Here is a 14,250-nt window from a genome sequence, read left to right on the forward strand (position 1 = left end):
TACAATTACCTCTTATTGTTGAGGGCCGGGGCTTAGAAAGGATAATACTTGTTGGAATTGTGATGATTTAATAATGATATGATATAGGAGGATCCAGTAGGTAGGAAAAGTAAAGTTGGGACTACAAATGAAGATAAAATTCTACAGCACTGTCCCAAATAAAAACTACTAGAAATTTCTCAAGTTCAACACTGTATGAAAAAAAAAGAAAAAATATATACACATGTATAAAGCTATAATAAGGGGATAAGAGATGAAGTACACTGGAAAAGAAAGATTAATGTTTGCCCAGTTATTGATACAAAACTAGGAAGGATAAAATCTGGTGGTTCATTCAAGGAGGAAATGAGTGCTATGTAAGTCTTTTGGGTTAGTCAGTATCTTTATTAGTCAGTAGGAAAAGATTAATAAGCAATTTTCTTCTCTTTTCATCTTTTATTTCTCTAACACAGGTGCTGAAAAAGACAACTGTGGGGTAAAGTCTAATATATTTATTCTAAATTAAAACTGGATTCAGCATAGGCAATACAGACCTGCTCTGGCAGATTATGACAGATAAGAATAAAAAATAATTTAAAAAAGAAGAATTTGGGTAAGCAGATTATTTTCTCCCTCCTCTCTCCTCTTTCTCTCTTTCCCCGCAGAATGCTCCTGGCTGCTCCTTTAATGTCTGGTGTGATACTACAAAAAATTTTAACACAAGTAACAAGTGTTACTTTAGAAAGCAAGATTTTATTTTTAAAACTCAGTGCTTTACAAAAAGGACTGACATATGGAATTTTTTAAGGCATGTTTTACCTATACTCAACTACATTGAATAAGAATTCTTTAAGTGAAATAATTACCAAATTTAACTTGTAATTTAGTGAAACAAATATCAATTGTGGGAACTGTGATACTTAATATCTACAGAGGTGATAACCACCAAGATCAAATGATTAGTATTAGTGGTACAGGAACAATAGAGTACGAACAGAATTATATCAACATCATGTCTTGTTATTTGGGTTTATATTAATCGAAATAGAATTTCTGAAAAAAATAGAAATTTACTAAAATACCTTAACTAACTTTTTCCACTTATAAAGCATATATTCCACTTCAGTGTGACCTATTTATGCCTCTTAGATTTATCATATGCATTTTTTAATGACCCTGAACCAAAGGAAATCTAGAAACCTATTTGAAAAGTTGACATTAAGGTTGTGACACCAACCAAAACAACAAGAAAATTTAAAGTTAAACCGACACACAATCCCCAAATCAGCCTTCAACACTCCTAATATAAAAAACAGTTACTAGGTGAAATAATGATGGCATGTCAGCCTCTGCTTTGAAACTCTTGAATTTTGTCATTAGGTATTTGTGTCACAACCTTAATATTATAAACATACATTTTAATATCTATTATTTAAAAAATATCTTCGAATTGAAGATACTCATAAAGCTTTGAAGAAGCCATCCTCAAAGCTCTGTAGTCCTAGCATGCCACTTTTATTAGAAATGGTGCATAAAACATTTGCTGTTGACAAATCTAATTCATTAAAAGGTGAGATGGGTGCATTTTAAAATAACTGGCTGGCATCATTATCTGTAGCACCTTTTATAAATTATTCCTCTTTTCCCTTTTGACTGAACTTGTCACAGTTCCCTTTTCAAGTCTGAGTGTTATGCCTTATAGTCAATGTCTTCAACATGTTTAGACAAGTCATAAGTTAAACAAGCAGTGGTACTTTATTTTCTAGAAGTGAGAAAGGGTTGCAGAAATAGTTACAAATTATTTCATTCAATTCGTTGATTTTTAACTAAAGACACGCAAAATCATTTAGTATGGTTTCGTCTCACACAAAGGATTTAAAAATAAAACCATACTGTTTGGTTAGAAAGAAGAATTTCAAAGAAAAAAACACAAAGAGAAATGCTGGCAGCCCTGCTGCACTGTTGCACAGACTTAGTTTAAAATTGAATTGTGCTTCCCCCGACATGGGAGATCAGGTACATCACAAGGCTGACAGCTGGCTGGCACACTAACTTCCTAAAGGAAATGTGAACTGTATTTTCTCGTAGAGGCAAAAGGAATAGAATTATAGAAGCTGTCAAAAAAACGAAGTAGGTGGAGTACAAATTATTTGAAAAATGATGAAAAACATTTCTTACCTAATTTTGTTTCAGAAGATGCTAAGAATGAACTAGTCTTCTGATCCTAAGTAGGTGAAAAGTTATTCCTTCCAATTTGTCAGTAAAAGAGCTGCCCTTTCTTTAGGATCTTCAGCAGAGTTTTTTCCAAAAATACAGAAAACACACCTATAAAACAATTAGGAAAAACTTTACCATTGCTACAGTGGAGGGGCATAGTCACAACATTAGTTATCTACATTGGTAGTGACAGTATTGTCATCAGGTTATGACATACAGGCTTGACCCAAGAGATGCTTAAGACACATAAAGACGTGCTGAAGTCAGAGTACCTAAAAAAGCTTATTAACCAGATGAACCACAGCTTACAAGCACATGGATAACAGAGGCTCCTAGGAAACCACATTCAAAACATCCCTTTTATTTCCATTGATTTTTCAAAAGTTCCTAAAGAAAAATAGATCACAGAGAGTAAGGAACTGTTGCAGGATATAAAACAAGCAATGCCTTTCAATATATTACTTTTTCCTGTTTAGTTACCAGTTCCTCCCTGACAGTTTATTAAAACCATCTTTTCTGCACTCTTCTGGGTTATCTTGTTAAAACAGATTCTGATTCAATTGATCTAGGTTTGGGGCCTGAGAGTCTGTATTTCTAACAAGCTCCCAGGTAATGCTATCAATGCTGTGGGTGGGTCCACAGAATACACTTTCATTAGTAAGCTTCCACTAGTCTATTTGTCTTTCCCTGTACCAAAGTACACTGTTGTTATTCTTATCTACTGGCCCTTTGTCTTTCCATATACTTTTAGACTCCTTTGTCAAGTATTCTCCCTTTCCTATCAAAACAGATAGAAATTTGCCCTAGCCGGTTTGGTTCAGTGGTTAGAGCACCGGCCCACAGACCAATGAGTCTCAGGTTTGGTTGCAGCCAAGGGCACATACCTCGGTTGTGATTCATCCTCGGGCAGGGCTGGGATCATGCCAGAGGCAGCCACTTGATGTGTCCCTTTCACATCGATGTTTTCTCTCTCTCTCTCTCTCTCTCTCTCTCTCTCTCTCTCTCTCTCTTTCTCTCTCTCTCTCTCTTCCTCTCTCTATCTCCCATTCTATCTGAACAACAACAACAACAAAAATAGAAAAATGTCCTCAGGTGAGAAAAAAAAAGGATAGAAATTTGATTGATACTGCATTCATCAAATTAGGCACCGAGAGAAAGTTGAGTTTTCAGTCACGCGTATTGTACATTTTATTCCACTTATTGAGGTCTTATTGTCACACAGTAATGCTTTTATAATTTCCCCATGGGAGCTTTGCACATCCCTTTTTATGTTAGATATCTTCCTAGGCACTTCATATTTTCAATGTTAGTTTAAATAATATTTACAAAGCTTTTTTCATTTTTCTTTATATATGTACCTATATAATTTTTGTACATTGATATGTCTTTATTTAGGATATTTACTACACTCTATATTATTCTGTGGTTTTATATAATATACAAATAATGAGTTTTACTTCTTCATTCCAAAATCTATACTTATCGCCCTGGCTAGTTTGCCTCAACAATTAGAGCGTTGGCCCAAGAACCAAAGAGTCGCGGAATAGATTCTGGTCAAGGGCACGTACCTGGTTTGAGGTTGGATCCCAGGCCCTGGTTGGGGTCGTGCGGGAGGCAACCAACTGATGTGTGACACACTGCTGTTTCTCTCTCTTTCCTCTCTCTCTCCCTCTCTTTTTCCCTCCTTTCCTCCCTCCACTCTATCTGAAAATCAGTGGAAAAATATCCTCAGGTGAGGATTAACAACAACAACAACAATATCTATACTTATTTATCTTGTCTTACTAAAAGAAAAATAAAGCAATAAGTGTACTTTTTATTAGAAAAGACACTTTTATAATCTATAATCAGCCAAACTGATCTTTTGGTTAGGCCTAGGTTGTCTAGAAAACTGATATGAAGAAGGTTCCAAGTGTTTTTTTGATATTTATTAATTGCCCTCATATTTTTGGCCTTTCTTTGATATCTAACATACAAGTGCTTTAATATTACTAACATCTACTATCTCTAGCTGATTTCCAGTTTATATTTTATCAAGAGACAAAAACCCTCATGGTCAACTTAACCACTCTGAGAAATGAATCTAAACAAAGGGGAAAGAGAGGGATTTATTACAAGGATACAGTTCACTTCCACTAAAGAACTAAAGTGGAGATGTCCATGCTAGGAAGCCATTATAGAGATACAACGCAGCACCTAACTCCACAAGTGAAATCATATGATTTCTTGGAAACACCATAAATACCTGAAAATACCTTTTTTTTTTTTTTTAAGAGAGAGAGGAAGGGAGGGAGGGAGAGAGAAACCCTGATGTGAGAGAGATACACAGATTGGTGCCTCTTGCACATACCCCAACTGGGGCTGAGGATTGAACCTGAAACCGGGAATTAAACCTGCAACCCCTTAGTCTACAGGCTGACATTCTAACCACTGAGACACACCATCCAGGGCTTGAAATTATTTTCTTGAAGACAACGTCAGCCTGCTCTAGGGTAAATTGTCCTTCTTAATAGTTTTACTCAATCAGTCTGACCAAAGGAAAAAATGAACACTTAGTGTTCCACAAACTGTCAATATTGTTAACACTGGTTACCTGAGGAAAGGTAAATGTATGAGATGATGGGATGGAGGAAAGGGTAACGAAAGAGAAGGAGGCAGTAACTAAAATAATAACCATTATACTACTAAAACAAACACACAAACTGTTTCATTAAAAATGTGTTCATAATTGACTATAAACAATAATTATGAAGAAATACAGGAATGTAGAACATGCTTAATAGAGAAGTGAGAATAGAACCCAGATAGCATATACATGTTTCATTACAACCGTTTAAAAATATGTGCAAAAAATTTTGGAAGATCAATCAATGTGTATTTTTTCCCATCTCCTTTCAGAGATCCCCTTAAAAAGATAATAAAGGTGTATTTTGGGGGTTGGGAGAGAGGATGTACACTCATAACAGTGAAGAGACAGAGACTCCTCCTTACAAGTGTGTACATGGTAAGAATGAACATTCACAGGAGAAACAGAGCAGGAGAAGCCAAGCTATAGAATGTGGGCAGGGAGAACTGCAATGAAAGGAATGGCCTAATATCCCTGGCAGAAGTGTGGGGTAAGGAGTGAAGCTAAAATACGCAATTTAAAGATTTGTCCAAGAAACACTGAATCTCCCTCCCCTATCTTTGTGCATAAGCAACTACTTTCTTTTTGTCTTTAGTTACATATCTGACTCTGAGTAAGAAAAAAATAAGTAATTGAGAGAAGTATTGTATTTGAGGAAATGAATTGTCTAGAAAGTAGAAAACAATATAAATATGGGTTCCCCCAACATAAGCTGGTCTCATTCTGGCCCTTAGCTGACTTCCAGTATACTCATTGTTCCTTAACTATTCAAAGGCAAATCAATGCCATCCAAGTATGGTTTCCAGGGAGCTTTTTTATTTTCTCTTTTCTAATATAAATGCACAGCCAAGGACTACCAGGCATTTGAAGAAAATCTTTTTTTTTCTTCTCACATTGGACAAAAATTTACCCCAAAGAAAATAGAAGTAAATCAGTTAGCAGAACATGTAAATTTCTCATCATCCTAAGAGAGTAAAGAAAAAAATATATACAAAATACAAGACCAGAAGCCGTACTTCCACCTATGGCTGAGTGCAATCAACAAATACTCTTCCAAAAAAGAAACCAAAGAGCTAGAAAAAATTGACAAGTACAACTATTTCAATGCTCTAGAAACTGACCAAAGGAATATAACCATTTGAGAAACATTCACATTTGAAAAACTGCTAATCTTTAGGTAAGAACATTAGGACCTTGTGGCATTCTGGCCTGGAACTACTCTTATCACCATCAACCACAGCTCAGGTGGTAGAGAGGTCCTTCCAGGGTAGGGAAGATCACAGGGCTGGAAATGTCTCTGCTGTGGTCAAAGGGGGCTCACTTGAGTTTGAGTGGTAGGTGACGTCTAAGCCCCGCACTCTCTCAGTGGAAGTGATGACCTTAGAAGCAGGTAAGCAAGGAGAGCCATACAGTTCTATTAGTCCAAGGTCATGGTCATAATTGGGGCAACCATATTGTTGGCTAAGGCTGAGTATGTACAATGGAGACTGAAGAGGAACAAAGCTAGCCACATATTGCTGAGGCTGAACAACCACGTGTACAGAGGAAATGTGAAAGAGTCCAGCAGAAAGCAAAAGCTTGGACACAATTCAAAACAGCATAAACTTTAAATGTATTCCTCTATTACAAAGATCCGTGAGGAGATGAGAGATAACTTAGAGATGTGAAGTGTTTAATCACAACCACTGCCCAACCATCGACTTATCATTTAAACTACACAGACGCAGGGGCAAGTCCTAGGAAGCCAAATGTAAAACTCAAAACAAGATCTTAAAAAACAACAACAAAACCCAGACAAACTTGAGAGCAGATTCAAAATAACCTGTAGAAAGAGTTGGTAAATTAAAGATAGTTAATAAAATTACCCAATCTGAAAGAACAGAGAGAATTTTTAAAAAATGAGCAAAGACTCAGAGATACTTAGGACAATCATAACTATATCAAAAGACATGTTATTAGTATCCCAGAAAGAAAGGAGACAGATAAAGGATATGAAAAAATATATGAAGAAATAAGGGACAAAAATATACCAAATTAGATTAAAAGTATTAATCTACTCATCAGAGAAGTTCAAAGGACCCCAAGTAGTACAAATATAAAGAGATCAATATCTAGACATAACAGACTATTACAGGACAAAGACAAAGACAAAAACAAAGAAACTAAAAGCAGCAAGAGAAAACTAACTCACCACATACAGATAAGTATCAATGAACATGGAGGCCAGAAGTCAGTGAAAGAAAGAAAAAATGTCCACCAAATATTCTATATCAAGAATAACTATACTTTAAATTGAAGGCAAAATAAAGCCATCAGTTTTATTTATTTATTTTATTTTTTATTATTGAAAGTATTACAGATATCCCTTTTTCCCCATTGACCCCCTCCTTCCTGCTCCCACCCCCAAAGCCAGAACTTTTAAAATTGAAGACAAAATAAAGACTAAAAATGTGTTGCTAGCAGACCTGTTTTAAATAGTGAAGGAAATACTTCTTCTTCTTTTTTTTTATGTTGTTGTGAAAAAGGAAATTCTTAAAACTACAAGAATATAACACCAGATGGTAAATATGTGGGTTAATATGAAAGATAATGAAATATTATTTATTTTCTTTGATTTCTTTTAAAAGTCATAGATTATATAAAGCAATGACTATAACAATATATTATTTAGTTTACATGTAGAGATATAATACATATGGCAATAATAGCAGAAAAGGGAAGAAGCAATAGAACTACAGTAGAACAAAGTTTCTATGTTTTGTCAAAATTAAGTTGGTATTAACTGAATGGTATTGAGTTGATAGAAGAGATAAACCAAAGAATTTATATTCATATGTGCAGAACCAATTGACACGGACACTAGGCTGGGGAAGGCAGTGGTGGTGGGGTCAATGGGGAAAAAAGAGGGACATCTATAATACTTTCAACAATAAAAATAAAAAAATTAAAACAATGTAGAATGTATTCTTCAGAGCAAACACTTAAAAAGTAACTTTTTCAAGTTACACTAGATATTTAAATGTGCATACACTAAAAATATTTATTTATTTTTAAAAGAGGCTGTGAAGTGAAAAAAATAAATAAAAAAGACAGGAGTCATATAGAAATAAAGCATAATGGATAATGCAAACCTAACCATAACAATAAACACATTAAATGAAAATGGTTTAATATCTCAATCAAAAGCAGGAATTGTCAGACTAGATAAAGAAAGCAGGATCCAACTATGTGTCATTTTTCCGAGACATTTTACATTCATATACAAAAAATAGATTAAAAGTAAAAAGATAGAAAAAGATATTCCATGTAAACAGTAACTACAATACAGTGAAGTTACTGCACTAATATTGGACAAAATAGGCTTTCAGAAATAGTATTTGCGAAATACCTGATGTTTCAAAACGATAAAAGAGAAAATACATCAAAAAGATATAATATTCATAAATGTATATTCACCTAAAACAAAGTACCAAGATCCATGGAGAAAAGAATGACAGCATCAAAAGAAGAAATAGATCATTTGTTATAGTTAGATATTTCAAAACTCTGCTCTCAGTAATGGATAGGACTAAACAGAAAATTACTAAGAGTTTAGAATATGTAAATACTGTCCACCTGTCTAACCTGACTCACATGTATAGACTACTCCACTCAATGACAGAGGAATACACATTTTTTTCAAATTCCAAAAAACATTTTTCAAAATAGATCATATGCAACATCATGAAATGTCTCAATAAATGTTAAAGTAATGAGATTATAAAATGTTCTCAGAGAACAACAGAAATAAATTAGAAATGAATAGCAAAAATAAATACTGAAAAGCCCCTAGTATTTGGAAGTTAAAAAGCACACTTCTAAATGTCAATGTCAAAAAATAAATAACAGTCCGGCTGGTGTGGCTCAGTGGTTGAGCATCGACCCATGCACCAAGAGGTCGCTGGTTCGATTCCTGGTCAGGGCACATGCGGAGGTTGTGGGCCTAATCCCCAGTGGGGGGCATGCAGAAGGCGGCCAATCGATGTTTCTATCTCTCTCTCCCTCTCCTTTCCTCTCCCTCTAAAATCAATAAAGAAAAAAAAAATTTTTTAAATAATAAATCACAAGGGATATTAGAATATGTTCTTTTACTGAAAGATAGTGGAAACACAATATATCATATTTTATGGGATACATAAAAGCAATGTTAAGAAGGAAATCTATAATTCCACCTATATCAGAAAAGAAGATCACAGATAGATAACGTAAGATCCGATCACTATAAAAAGAAGAGCAAACCACACCCAAAGCAAAAAGAGGGGCAACACAAAAGATCACAGCAGAAAAAAATAAAAGAAAAAAGAAAATCAAAAGTTGGTCCTTTGAAAACATCAACAAAATTACAAAACTTTAGCTAGGCTGATCAAGAAAAAAAGATACAAATTACCAAAATAATAAAGAGATATCACTACTGACTATACAGAAATCAAGGGATTATAAGACAACATAATGAACAACTTTATGTCAGCAAAGTAGAAACATTTCTAGTGTCTACACTTTAGAAATGGATATATGTGTTAGAAAGATATAAATAACTAAAACTGACTTCAGAAGAAATGTGAAAATGGAACAGACCTTAAAACAAGGAAAATAATTGAATTACTAATTCAAAAATCTTCCCACAAGAAAAAGTTGCAAGAGCTTCATTGGTTAATTCTGTGAAGTCATACTAACATTTCAGACTCTAAAAACAAAGAAAAGGAACCATCCTAATTCATTCTAGGAGAGTTATTACCCTGATAACAAAGCCACAAACATCACAAGAACATAAAACTGCAGGCTAACTGCCTATATTTAAAAAGAAAGATCTAAAATCTATACTCTAACCTTCACCCTTAAGGAACTAGAAAAAGAAGAGCAAGCAAAACCTAAAGCAAGTAGAAGGAAGGAAATAATAAAAACTTGATTGGGAATAAATAAAAATAATAGAAAAAAAAATCAAAGAAACTAAGCTTGATTTTTAAAAAACATGTTCAAATGACAAACTTTTAGCTCAAATTAAAAAATTTAGGAATGAAGGAGGGGACATTATTACTGACCTTACAGAAATAGATTATAAAGAGATACTAAAAAATAAAAACAATTGTATATCATCAAATTATATAACCTAGATGAACAGATACATTCCTAGAAAGACACAAAGTACTAATGACATGGGTGAGGAAGATTAAAAAAAATATGAGTAGACCTATAACAAGTAAGCAGATTGAATTAATCATTGGAAACTTTCCCAGAAAGAGAAGCCCAAGGCCAGATGGCATCATCATTGGTTGGTGAATTCTACCAAAAATTTAAAGAATTAATACCAATCCTTCACAGATTGTTCCAAAACACAGACAAGGAAGGAACACTTCCCAACTCATTCTCTGAGGCCAGTATTACCCTGATACCAAAACAAGATAAAAACATGACACAAAACAAAAACTATTGACCAATATCCCTTAGAAATATAGAGGCAAAAATACTCCACAAATATTAGAAAATATACACCATGACTAAGTGGAATTTATCCCACGAATGTAAGGCTAAATCAACACAGAAAAATGAATCAATGTAATACACCTTATTAGTAGAATAAAGGACAAAACTAAATGATAATCTAAGTATATACATAGAAAAAATGTGTTTAAATCCAATACCATTCATGATAAAAACACCCAACAAACTAGAAATAAAAGAGAATTTCATCAACCTGATAAAAGATATCTATAAAAAACTCACAGTTGACTGAAAGCTTTTGCCTTTAGATCAGGAACAAGACAAGAATGTCCATGTTTAATATTTCTATTCAACGTTGTAATGGAAATTCTAGCCAAGACAATTAGACAAGAAGAGTAAATAAAAGGCATCCAGATTGGAAAGGGAGAAGTAAAACTATCTTCTTATAGATGTATGTAGAAAATTCTAAGGATTCTAAAACAAACAAAAACCCCAAACTATTGGACCTAATATATTCAACAAAGTTTGCCAAATCACAAAGATATAGGATTAATAAACAAAAATCAATTGTATTTCTATACACCAGCAATTAACAATTTGAAAATAAAATTAGAAAAACAATTTCATTTACAATAATATCAAATAGAATAAAATATTTAGGAATAATTTAACAAAATAAGTGCAAGACCTATTCACTGAAAACTACAAAACATCATTGAAAGGAACCGAATTAGACCTAAATAAATGAAAAGTCCATGTTTATAGGTTGAAAGATTTAATATTGTTAAAGTGGCAATACTTCCCAAATTAATCTACAGATTGAATGCAATCCCTATTAAATCCCAGCTGCCTATTTTGCAGTAATTAAAACTTACCTTAAAATCCATATAGAAGTATAAGGAACCCAGAATAACCATATCATCTTGAAAAAGAACAAAATTAGAGAACTCACATTTCCAATTTTCAAAACTTACTACAAAGCTATACTAATCAAGACTATGTGACAGGATGGGCATAAGGATAGACATGTAATCAATGCTATAGAACTAAGAGTCTAGAAATAAACCCATACAATATCCAATTGATTTCTGTTGAGGGTTTCAAGAAAATTCAATAGGGAAAGATTAGCCTTTTCAAGAAATGTTGCTGAGACAAATGGTGAGCAACATGCAAAAGAATTAATTCAAAAATCAACTCAGAATTGATCAAAGACCTAAATATAAATGCTAACATATACAAAATTCTTAGAAGAAATAAGAATAGGTGTCAATCTTCTTGACCTTAGACAATGCAAATTGAGACCACATGAGACACAACTTCCCAGCTCATCAGAATGGCTATAAACAAAAAATAAACAATAACAAGTGTTGGAGAGGATCTGGAGATAATAAAACCCTATTCACTGCTAAATGTAAATGTAAAGGTCTCTCCCCTGCTCTATCAGTGGAGATATTTCCTTAATAGCACTTTGCATATTATCGTTAGTTTTGTGCTCTTTCCCACTAAACTGCAAGCACATAAGACAGTTATTAGGTCTCTTTCCTTCCCTTAAGTATATATCAGTTAGGGCACTTGTCATTCTATGCTATCTGCAATCACTGATTTGCTTACCTCTCTCAACCACTAGATTATAATCTTTTTAAAACAGGGACTGTGCCTTCTTTATGTTTGCATCCCAGAACCTAATCTACAAAGAAAAAGTTAGATCTCAAAGTGTGGTGATACACAGATTCCTAGTGGACCCTCAATATTCTTTCAGGAAGTTCTCAAGGTCAAAATTATTTTCTTTTTTTATCCTCACCCGAGGACATTTTTTCCATTTTTTGTTCAGATAGAGTGGGAGGAAGAGAGAGGGAGAGAGAGAGAAACATCAATGTGAAAGGGACACATCGAGTGGCTGCCACACGCACGACCCAGCCAGGGCTGGGGACAAACTGCAACCGAGGTACGTGCCCTTAGCGGAAACCGAACCCAGGACTCTCTGGTCCACGGGCCAACGCTCTAACCACTGAGCCAAACAGGCCAGGGCAGATCAAAATTATTTTCATAAAAAGATACTATATACCATTTCACTGGGTTGACATTTGTACTAATAGTGCAAAAGCAATGATATCCTAGGACAAAGTGCAGTTCCCAAACTCTATTAAGTTTTATGAGTTTCCTATTGCTGCTATAAGTTGCCACAAATTTATTGTCATAAAATCACACAAATTTATCATCTTATAGTTCTCTAGGTCATAAATCTGAATTGGGTCTCACTAGGCTTAATGCAATGATTGGCAGGGCTTTATTCCTTTCTGGAGGCTCTAAGGAAAATCCAGTTTCCTTGCATTTTCCATCTTTTAGAGGTTGCTCTAATTCCTTGGCTGCTGGCCTACTTCCCTCGTTTTCTAGAGAGCTATATGGCTTGAGTCCTTTTCACATGGAATCACTCTGAATTCCTCTTCTGCCTCCTCCTGCCGATTTTGAGAACCACTGTGATTACACTGAACCCATTTGGATAAATCCAGGAAAAGCTCACTGTTTCAAGGTAAACTGATTAACAACTTTAATTTCCTTTTGCCATATAACATAACATTCACAGGTTCCAGAGATTTGAACGTAGGCATCTTTGTCTGGAGGGTGCGTCATTATCCTGCCTACCACAGTTGTTATATTTTTCACCACCACACAGTTGGAATAAAAATAACAGGTTCATTTAATAATGTCTTTCATGAGGCAGTAAAAATGAGTAATTCTATTAACTCAACCTTTGAGTACACCACAGATTTTCTCAAAATTTACCAAATTGGACTCTCATTACAAGAAGAATATTAGACAGTGTTGCCAATGATAAAATTAGAGCTTTCAAAGCAAAAATAAAAATTTTGGAAAATTCATATATTGTCATAAGGACAGTTTCCTAGTATTTTAAGATGAATGCTGGTGATATTAACTATGTAATTTTTGGATATTGTATAATGAAGTGAATTAAGATATGAAAGATCAGCATATCTCAATGAATCAATATTTTACTTATACCCAATGCATTATGTAACAAAATCAGGTGTTTACAAAAATTCATTCAAAGTTCAAGATAGACCAATGCATTTTAAAATAACAAAGCACAAAAAGTTAACTGATATGATTTCAGAGTCCACATTGTAAATAAACTTTAAGAAACTATCACTTGTTAAGGTTCTGGTGAAAAGGACATTAAAATACTACTTTCTTTTCCAACTACATGTCTGTATGAGGTTGGAATTTGTTCACTACAACAAAAACAACATACCACAACAGATTGAATGCAGAATCAGATCTGTGAATTCAGCTCTCTTCTATTAAGCCAGACATTAAAGAGACTGTAAAAATATAAAATGCCACTCTCCATTACAATTTTTGTTTTGGAAAAAAATACAGTTTTGAAAAAAATGCTACTTATGTTACCATGTAATGGCTTTATTATTGATAAAAATTTTGAAATAGTTTTACTTTATAATATAATAATTATAAGTAGATATAATTATATACATTAAAAACTCCGTGAGGTCATCAGTAATTTTTAAGTGTAAAAGACTTCTGAAACCAAATGTTTGAGAACTGCTGAGTTAGATAAACGAGAAAGCCCCAGAAAGAGATTAAGTTACCAGGTAAACGTAATCAAAGCAATGAGCACAGGCTGCCTCAATGATACCAGGGTAGAGAGGCAACACAAAAACAAAGCCTAAAAAGAGGGCTCTTTTTACAAACAGCCCTCCTCTAAACTCTTCCCCAGTCAAATCTCTGACTAGTAGAGGACAGAATTCACCACTGCCAAATTGTCAATAGGCATTTTTAAGGGCAAGTATGAATATTTGCCACAAAATGAAAGAATGATATATTTTTTTCATTATAAAGAAATAAATTATGTGATTATACACAAAACTTGCATCTTAAAATTCAAAAATATTTGGTGAACTGAAGTCTAAAAA

General features: G+C 33.9%; 1 protein-coding gene across 1 annotated transcript in view; it reads right to left on the reverse strand.

Moving 5' to 3' along the window:
• Window positions 1-13,630, reverse strand: part of KIAA0825 (KIAA0825 ortholog) — a 373,867-nt gene extending 360,237 nt beyond the window's left edge. Inside the window, exons 1-3 of the mRNA XM_036279227.1 lie at window positions 13,572-13,630; window positions 2,469-2,583; window positions 2,158-2,304 (exon numbers count right to left, since the gene is read on the reverse strand). The gene's annotated coding sequence lies outside the window, so the exon portion shown is untranslated. The remainder of the gene's footprint in view (window positions 1-2,157; window positions 2,305-2,468; window positions 2,584-13,571) is intronic.
• Between the last annotated feature and the right edge of the window lie 620 nt (window positions 13,631-14,250).

Source organism: Molossus molossus, unplaced genomic scaffold (assembly GCF_014108415.1).
Source record: "Molossus molossus isolate mMolMol1 unplaced genomic scaffold, mMolMol1.p scaffold_m16_p_3, whole genome shotgun sequence".
NCBI lineage: Eukaryota > Metazoa > Chordata > Mammalia > Chiroptera > Molossidae > Molossus > Molossus molossus.